At 38.3% G+C, this 7128-nt stretch overlaps 1 protein-coding gene across 1 annotated transcript in view; it reads right to left on the bottom strand.

Moving 5' to 3' along the window:
* SLC5A7 (solute carrier family 5 member 7) overlaps positions 1-6085 on the bottom strand; it is a 37896-nt gene extending 31811 nt beyond the window's left edge. The window contains exon 1 of the mRNA XM_018567026.1: positions 6046-6085. The gene's annotated coding sequence lies outside the window, so the exon portion shown is untranslated. The remainder of the gene's footprint in view (positions 1-6045) is intronic.
* Positions 6086-7128: the final 1043 nt, after the last annotated feature.

The following is a 7128-nucleotide window of genomic DNA, read 5'->3' as shown; positions in this document are numbered from 1 at the left end:
CTGTCCCGCATAGCACAATTTTTTAAAGGTCCCAAGCCACTTACTTTGACCTACTGTCAGTAGGTTCTGCACATGCCATCTTCGGAATACTTTCACTACAGACAATTGTTACACTTTTTAGGTTCTTTGAAAACACCTAACGTGATGTCTCCCTTTAGAACAACCTACGAACATTGGTATCTTGGAGCCGGGGGCCAGAGGGGGGGGAGTTTCGCTGCTCTATTCCCTCCTGGTAGAATCTGAAAGTAAATTACCCTGTATGTTAGCTTGGGAACAAGACCTGGAAAAGGTTATTCTTCTGGATGTCTGGCATCAATGTTGTTCCCGTGTGTCATCTGGTTTACTCAATATTTCACTAATAGAAGCTAATTATAAGGTTTTATCTAGGTGGTATTTGGTTCCCGCCAGACTAGCGAGAATATACCTAGAGGTTTCGCCTCATTGTTATAGGGGATGTGCTCACTTGGGCACGATATTTCACATATGGTGGGAATGCCCCAAATTGAGACCTTTTTGGAACCGGCTGTATGCTCTCATATTTAGGGTTACTGGGGTGAGAGTCCCACGATTGCTTTTTTAAAAAACATACGGGAGCAGAGGACCCTGATTTGGAGATCCCCTCAGACTTCCCCTGCTGGAGATTTTATATTTTATTGTTTCCTTTTACGCTTATGATCATTGGCTTTCGTGTAAGTACATTTTCACTTGCGTGTTGTACTCATCAAAAAAAAGGTTTACACTATGGAGGCACTCTGTGTTGCTTTTGTTTCCCAGAACTATTATATATTGTGTGTATGGCATCTAGTGATCCCCCCCTACTACTTGACTATGCTAATGTGGAAGAATCTGAAATGCAATTGTATGCTATACAGCAGCACATTCCAGCCTTCCTAGCAACCATAAATACATACATTTGTTATTGTGCCTTGACTAATAGGATGGACCTTGTGACCCTTAAGGAGCTATATTGCCCTCCGTTAACCTTTTATTGAACAATCTAACCACCCATATAGATTGTTAGCTCTAACGAGCAGGTTTTTCAAATCTTTTTTTTTTCCTGATATGTTTTGTATTGCATCTGTATGCGTTTTAACTGTATATCTTGTTGGTAAGCATCATGGATTATGATAGATGGAAATTTTGTGTCAAGAAGCAGAAAAAGTTTCTTGAGTCATACACATTCTTTTTTTTATTAGCTTTCATTATAGCAACACAACCAATGAAACAATTGTTAGGTTTGTTTGATTTAAATTCAGATATTCTCAAAATCTTTATTCAAGTTTTTAAAATGTGATGCCCTCTTTGTTGGTGCTTTAGTGAAGGGGGTGTCACACTGCCAAAATGTAATTACTGTGTCTAGTACATTCTCGCTGGCGTTTGATAGGTTTCTAAATGCTACATTCTTTTTATGGGATATTTCTCACTGCCAAGAATTGCAGGTTCTTTATGGGACTATTGTTGTATGATTTAATGTATTCAGTCCCTCTTTGAATTGTTAAATTGATATTTAATTTGGTAATACAAAGTGCAATGAATACGTGTAAAGAGGAGTAACCGGTAGGAAAACTGTACTGTACTGTGATATGTTTTAATAAAAGTAAATAAATTGGACTTGATTTTGCATTTACAGTCTAAGGAACATATATTTCAGCATGTTTATTTAGGCAGGCACAAAGCACCAGGAAGACTGTTGAGGGCAACATAATAGGGGTTGCTAGTCACATGCATCTCTGAAGCCACTTGTTGGGCAGTATTATTGTACATTATAAATAGCAATGTTCCATGCAATGTACCTAGAAGTGTTCTTTAATCTATGAGTTTATCAGCACTCTGCATAATATAGTTACAATCATAAAACAAGCAAGTTATGCTAGCTTTAAGGCCCAAAGCAATGCAAAAATGAATTTGCTGATTGAAAATATGGAAGTTGTTTTCCTGTTGTTTTTTTTTAAACATTTATACAAGGTAATGTTCCATTTCAGAAGAAGACAATTCCTACTATATGGTCCATCCTACATAGTACATACTGTAAGTCCAGTTGGAAAGAAAAGGAGTCCTAACATTATGTTGTCTATGCAGCTTCTGCAAGCCAAGTCTGTCTAATTACATGCAATGGTGCTTCTCACTCCGCTGCATGCTGGTCCTAGTTCAGCAACCAAAATTGAAGTAAAAAATCAGTGTGATGGCCAGTTGACTAGCCTTTTTAGAAGAGAGCAGCAATATTTAGTATATGTTAAGCTTTATTTGTAACATGGAAGTAAGCTGGGTAGTAAGTAGATAATCAAAATCATGTTTTGGAGGGAAGACCCCATTACTAGGATTATTAGGCCCATTCAGAATATAGGGGTAACCCCCAGACTGTGATTTTGCTTATCTAATGTGTGCCTGCTTAAATTCATATTGAAATAACACTTGAAATGGACTGACGAATGTAAAGTTTAAGATATGCAACCTGTAGACATTATAAAAGTCACCATACACGGACAAAAATTGGCTCCATCAGTTTATTGAATTAATTTTTTTCAACTTTTTTTAACTGCCACACTGCTGAGCCATGAAGATTATTCTACTTCATCTTGTTCAGCTTTAAAATTCTAATGCGCTTTAACTTTTTTTTTACTACGAAGTGCTGAAGTAAGGGTTAAAACACTCTGGGGGAAATTTATCAAAACTGGAGGAGACAAAATCTGGAGCAGATTTGCACTGCAACCAATCAGCTTCTCTGTCTCATTTTCAAATCTTACCTGTGCAAACTGAAGAGAGATGCTGATTGGTTGTCATGTGCTAATGCTCCAGATTCTGTCTGCTCCAGTTTTAATCGCCGCCCTCTGTGCTGCCGTGAAAGAGCCAGAATGCTGCTCTCTTACACAAAGGAGTGGCCTGGCTTTCCAGAAGTCTGATGTGCCTCCACCCACCTAAACACTGCTCCAATCAACAGCAGTACTCTGGAGAGCAAGGCTGTTGATTTGTGTGAGAAAGCTGTGGCCTGACTCTCCTATGTGCTGGAAGCACAGGGTATTTTAACCCTTGCTGCAGCATGTAGCAGTCTCAAAAAAGGGAACGAGCCTCAAATTTATTGCTGTATCTGCAGCCTGTCCACATTAGAATAATAAATAACAAGGGTTCAATCTTTAATACTTCTGCACTGCTATCTGCTCAAAGTTCATGGTACTAATTCATTGTCCAGGTTACAGAGGTTAAATATAAAATTGCATTAGTGAAACTGGAAATAAGTGTGTCATCTGCCTGGACTGAGAGTATATCAGATGTGTGTAAATCAATGGATCCCATTTAAGTTTAATTTATTATATGTGTTTATACTGTTTAGATGTTTGCCTGGAGTTATACAGCTTGAGCTATAAACTTACAAAGAGGTAGGATTTAATATTCTTGCTAAAACACTGTTGTTCATCAAGGGTAAAACTTGTTAACACTGTATAATGTCTGTGGTTGGCTTAAAAATTGGTTTATTAAAAATTAGTGAATTTGTTTGCTTCGGTAAAATGTTTCGATTAAATCAGAACCATTTTTTGCTACATTTTTTTAAGTGAAAAGGTTTGGAATCAATAAGAAAGGCAAAGCTGAATTTTAAGGGTGCAATTGAATGTATCCTGTACATGTACATTCTGGTGGGTATTGAAGTGGGTATTCAGCAGGTGATTCTCGTTTTGTACAAGTGATCTGTACAGCCACACAGATCACTTGTAGCAGCCTGCATAGGTGGTGCCCCCACCCCGCTGTGGTTTTCAGAGTTCTCCGCTCCTCTGGAAGACCTGGGACCATGGGAACTACATTCAGGATGGAGAGCAGGAGCAAACCAGGGAGCATCCATTCCCCAATCTGTTCTGTGATCAGCGCTTCCTCTTAGCAGCTGTCACAATGCCAGCTGAAGTGCCCGTTACACAGGGGATCGGGCACAATGCTATGCTTAATACCCTGTATTGGAGGCCAGGGAAGACACCAGGGGTCAAATAGACCCCTGATATCTCCACAAAGAGAACATGTCACCTCCAAACGCTAGCACATAGGGGATTCTTATCCCCTGTGTGATAGCAATAAAGTTGGGTGAAAAAAAAATTAAAAAGTGACAAAAATAAATAAATAGTAAAATAAATAAAAATGAAACAAAATAAAACCAACCCCGCTAGGCGCACATAGCGTGTACGTAAATGGCGATTGCTGCACACATGTTAGGTATTACCGCCAACGCTGAGAGCAATAATTCTAGGGCCATAATTCGCTGTTAACTCTAAACTGATAAGCGGTAAAGGTTTTAAAAGTGTTGTCTATGGACAATTTTTAGTGCCATCGTTTATCGCCATTGTACGGGTACACACAATTTATAACGCTTTACATGTTTGTTATCTTTTTACTCAATGTAACCCCATCTTTTATATTTTACCTAAACATAAGGTATTAAATTGTGTTTGTGTGCACTAAAATTAATTTAAGTGTTTTTTTCCTAAAAATATAGATTTGATAAACATTTGTGCAAATATTGTGCGACAAAAAAATGCAGCTACCATTTTTTTATTCTACTTTCAGAAAATATATACATGTTTGGTTTTTTAAATTAATTTTCTATCCAAAAATCCAGAATGTAGTATGTGAGAGCAAAAATTAAAAAATTGCTCCAGTACTAAGTTGTTTTTTTCCCAACATTTAGAAAACAAAAACAAAAGAAAATTGATGTAGCTGAAGTTGGTTAGAGATATATCTCAATTTGTTTGTCACCTACGTAAAGTCTACTCAAACCCCCATGTCCAAAGGGTTATGATATTACAGTAAATTCACTTTTTTTTTAGGTATGATAACATTTCTCATGTATCATTAAAGCTTTTGTATTTATCCCAGGACCATGAATCCTACAAGGGATGCCAAATTAATGTTAGTTTATATATTATATAATGCAACTACCCAAGGAAGCACTAATTGGTGTTCATCAAAGCCAGGGAATATCAGTGTAGCAAAGTTACATACCAGGACTGAAATTCAACATTTCAATTAGTCCAGCAAAAGCATCCCATAGTTGGACTAATAAGGTTACCCCCTTGTGCCTGAGTTTATACGACCAATACATATATAATGGGCTTCATCACCCACATATGACAGCTATATAGTTTTCATCACTGGGCAGCATACAAGTACATGCATTTTTTAATACTTTTAAATACAGCAATTCACTCCTGCACAATACAGATATCATAATTAGTCTCAGAATAAGAGTGGTATTCCTCCTGTATCCACTGAGGCTTTGATATCAACATTTAATCCAAATATTCAAATAATTCACATATGGCCCTTCCAATCATATGGCAAATGCCTACTCACAATTCCTTTGATGACAAAGGTGCACGCCCAAATCATTTTCAGATCAAGTAGAAAATAATTCAAACCCGTCTTTCTCAATAACAGGTCAAGTGCCCACTCACAATCCCTTTAGTGGCAGAAGTTCATGCCAGAATAGTTCTAAATCAATGTAAGGATTACCCCACAGCTGCAAGTGCAGTCATGTGGCCACACCTGGCTTCCTCAGAAGTATTTTGTTTTCTGCCAAATTTATTGATTCCATGCTAAGCCTGTCAATAAAGATTGTTTCACCTCACAAGTAATGTGGATGAACCTTGACCTGATGGGAGAATTAGCAGTTCATCATATCTCAGAGGGGCTGTGCAAGAGTTCCCAGTATTCTGGCAGTTGGGAAAAATGTCCATGGGATCTGCATCTCAGGTCAGGGGGAGCAGATGAGGCTAGCACAATCTGTAGACTTTACATGGAGCGTCAATAGGAAATAATTGCCAATATCCAGAAATCAGGGGAATGCAACAATATGCTGCCCTATTTGCTAAGCACTATTCATAGACTGTGACATACTGCTAACATGTAATGAGGTGGCCACAGGTGCACTTAAAGTTGTTCAACTAACATTAATGCTAGTTTCATCTTAGCAGCCATGAATTTATATGACAAATAACATACTGTTTAATCTTCCTCTAGCAGCGGAATAATAAATGTTAACAATAATTGCAAACGGTAAAGACCCACCTTTCATTGGTTTCAGTATATGATCTATTCTGCATCCTAACCGCTAGTTAGTAATGAAACTTTCTTTTAATACGCTAAAACATTTTAATAGGCATATCTCCGTACAATCCTTCCATAATCATTCATAGAGAGTTATGTGCCTCCAGGAACTACTCAATCTTGCTACAGCTCAATAAACACAAAGCTGTGGCTCACAGTATTTCAGTAAATGAAAAACCTGTCACAAAAAAGATGTCAAGAAGGGTAGGGTATACCAAATGTGTAGGAAATGAATCTGCTGTTTGATGGAGTTTAATATATATTAAGTGTGCACATATACTGTATTTGCAAGCGTTTTTATCTACCTTACTATTACGCCATTGTGGAAAAAAAACAGTTGGTGTACTTAATTTTCTGGAGTGGGGTTATACATTTCGCTAAGGCTTTTGATACGGTACCTCATAAACGCTTACTTCACAAGCTAAGAGCTATGGGCATAGACGGAAGGGTGTGTACATGGATAGAGAACTGGCTAAAGGAACGGGTACAGAGAGTATCAATAAATGGCGCCCTTTCAGACTGGGCTAGTGTTATTAGCGGTGTGCCTCAGGGTTCTGTGCTGGGACCCATGCTTTTTATAGCACTGCAGAAGATATGCATGCGTTACCTGTGCACCCTCTGTTTACCTGTGATTGAGCTGCGATATAGAGTGCAGATCTAGGGAAAATAAAAAGATCCACTCTGATTGGCTCTCTTGTAATTGCTGTGAACAGTGGTGGGTACCAGAGATGGCAGGAACTTGAGGGAGGCTGTATTATCACTGCATAAGAGGATGGTCAGACCCAGAGCCAAAGCACAGCCAGCAATTGAGGGAATCCAATGCACAAAAAGTAATAATGTAACATGGAGAGGGAAAAGTAGCATGGAGAGGGAAGTGAGACTAAAAGTGGTAGTGTAGAGTTAAAGGGAAGGGAATTGAGTAGTTGAGGTTGAAATCACAATCTATGAATACTGAAACACAATCAGGAAATGCAGTCTGCTAAAGTGGCTTTTAAATAACCACCCCACGCCTTCTATGCTGACAAGACGTTTAAAAACGTAATC

This window comes from Nanorana parkeri, unplaced genomic scaffold, assembly GCF_000935625.1.
Source record: "Nanorana parkeri isolate BGI_ZX_2015 unplaced genomic scaffold, ASM93562v1 scaffold1000, whole genome shotgun sequence".
Classification (NCBI taxonomy): Eukaryota; Metazoa; Chordata; class Amphibia; order Anura; family Dicroglossidae; genus Nanorana; species Nanorana parkeri.
This window is presented reverse-complemented; position numbering and strand designations above follow the sequence as displayed.